The following is a 2,500-nucleotide window of genomic DNA, read 5'->3' on the forward strand; positions in this document are numbered from 1 at the left end:
ACTGGCTTGTGCCCCGTGGAAAGGATGGATTCGGTGGGATGGGAATTCTACCTCCGTGTAGAGCGTGTGGTAAACCACGAGGTAGGTGGGTGGGTGGCCTCCCTGCCTCGCCTCCACCTAGACGTCCACACACAGAGACCGACGAGGGAGGGAGGGAGGGAGGGAGGGAGGGAGGGAGGGAGGGAGAGAGACAAGACTGACAGAGGCCGAGGCCGAGGCCGAGGCAGTGAGCGAGTAAGTGATCGACCCTGGCCATAGGATTCCTCAGAGGGCGTCTCTTGGCTCCCCAAACGAAGAATGTGTGTGGAGATCGAGAAAGATCACCGACCTAGGAGAACCAGCAAGACTTCCTCACCCGCCAGAGAGCCGCTGGGCCCCTGCCGTCCCTGCCACCGCCACCCCTACCCTCGCCTTTGGCAGCGACGCCAACGAAAGGCAGGCAGACGAGTGGGAGAGTCGTGTGTGTGGTGTCCCCCAAGGAAGGTGGGTCCATGCCGACGAGCGGTCGTCGGCGTGTGGAAAAGCCAGAGGCGGGCTGACTAGAAGGAGGGCGTCCTGGAGGAAGGGGCCAGGGTGTGAGGGAGAGAGGCCTGTTCCTCTTCCCCTGTCGGTCCCAAGTCAGGGGCCCAAAGGAGGAAAGCTGTCCGTTCCTTTCCGACTCGGACGGTTCGGGCGGAACCGACGATCCCCGCGGCGGCGCAGTCGGGGCTTTCTGGACCAGAACCCCTCTCTCTGTCGCCTTTCGACCACACGCACGCTTTAGAGGCCAAGGAAAATGGATCGGGTCTCTCTGTCTCTCTCCCTAGAAAAACAAGGGGCCGGGGGCCGAGCCCGTGGACGAACGGTCAAGTAGCGCCCCCCACCCCGGCCCCCGGCTTCGACGGCCCAGGTTTTCACCGGTTCGGATCCTGGGCGCAGCCCCAGACCCAGCATCGCCCTTCAAGCCACGCCGAGGCGGCGTCCCACATAGCAGAAACGCGAAAGACCTACCACTGGAACCTACAACTATGGACGGGACGGGACGGGACGGGGCGGGGCGGGGCGGGGCGGGGCGGGGGTGGGGGGGGCGGCGTTTGGGAGCAGGAAGAAAGAAAAAATAAAAGAAACACAAGGACGGTCATCGCGATAGTTCTTTCCACTTCCATCCATATGTTAACAGGACCCAAGTTTCCCGACCTCCATTTGGATGTATGTTAACTAATGGAGAAGCTATTCAAAGGACTCCTCTAAAGAAGTCCACGTTCTTCTTTCTAAATGATAATGAAAATCATTGTCACCACCGCTCTTCCGACCCTCCATGTCCAGACGGCCTCCCGCCCCTCCCCATCCCCAACTCCCGCCCCGCCCCGCGCCGACCCCCGACCCCGGCATTCTCCACGCCCACCTTTCCCTCTCCACTCCTACCCCCCCCCGTCCCCCGCCGCCCGGGACACCGCACCCCGCGCCCCCCCCCCCCCAAACAGGCCGGGCCACCTGGGCGACCTCCGCGAACACTATATAAGAGGATGCCGGGCAGCAGGTGGCGCCCGACAAGCGGCCTCCTCACCGGCCGGACGGATCAGCCTCGCGGGGGCGGGCGATGGGGAGGCGTTCGTCCAGGTCAGGTCAGGTCGGGGGAGGGAGGATGGCGCGCCGGCCGGCCTGGTGCGTGGCCTGGTCCCGATCCACCCCGCGTCTCGTTTCTCGGGCCGGGACGAGTACAGGCGGGGAGGCCGACTCGGTCACGGAAAGCGGCCTTGGGGAGGTTTTGGCGAACGTCCCTGTCCGGGGCCGTCTGCCGACTAGGGGACGGAGTCCTCCTCCATGCTCCTTCTCGCCCCCAGTCGGGCGGGTTGTGGGTCGCGCGGTCGACTTGGCCATTTCCCGGAGGCATCCTGCCTGCCGGGGCTCCCTCCCTCGGGCCGGTGCGAGCGGTCCTCGGGCGGCCCGGGAATTTGGGCCGCAGCGAACGAACGAACGAAGCCCGTCCCTCCTGCGTCGGCACCGATGAGACACAGCCCTGGTGGATGGAGCCGCTTTCCTCGGGTTTCCTTTTGCTTTCGGCCGCTGCTGCACCAAACCTCCCTAAACGATAGGAATGAAAACGGGAACCGTTGGCATAATAAAAGCGTTTTGGTTGGCGTGTTTCTTGGCTTTTGGGGACTCGAGAGGTATGATGGATGATCTCCGATTGACGTTGGGAAGGTCTATTTCATCCCAGTCGCACGAACCCCGAAAACGTGGCGGCTGGACGAGGGAGGGAGGGAGGAGGGAGGGAGGGAGGGAGGGAGGCCAACCACGGGATTCCGCACGACCAGCTGATGGACACGAGCGCCCCGTGAGCCGGGCGGAGGGCAGCCGCCCGGGTCTCGCAGCTACGTGCCCGCGGAACCCTCGGGACTGCGAGAAGCCGGAGCGACCCGCAGCCATGTGGCGCTCGGCGCGGACATCTGGTCGACCCGCGCGCCACGGGACCCGGGGGCCCGAGTCCGGGCCGGGCGCCGGTCGACCCGGCAGGGCG

Source organism: Equus asinus, unplaced genomic scaffold (assembly GCF_041296235.1).
Source record: "Equus asinus isolate D_3611 breed Donkey unplaced genomic scaffold, EquAss-T2T_v2 contig_373, whole genome shotgun sequence".
Taxonomy (NCBI): domain Eukaryota; kingdom Metazoa; phylum Chordata; class Mammalia; order Perissodactyla; family Equidae; genus Equus; species Equus asinus.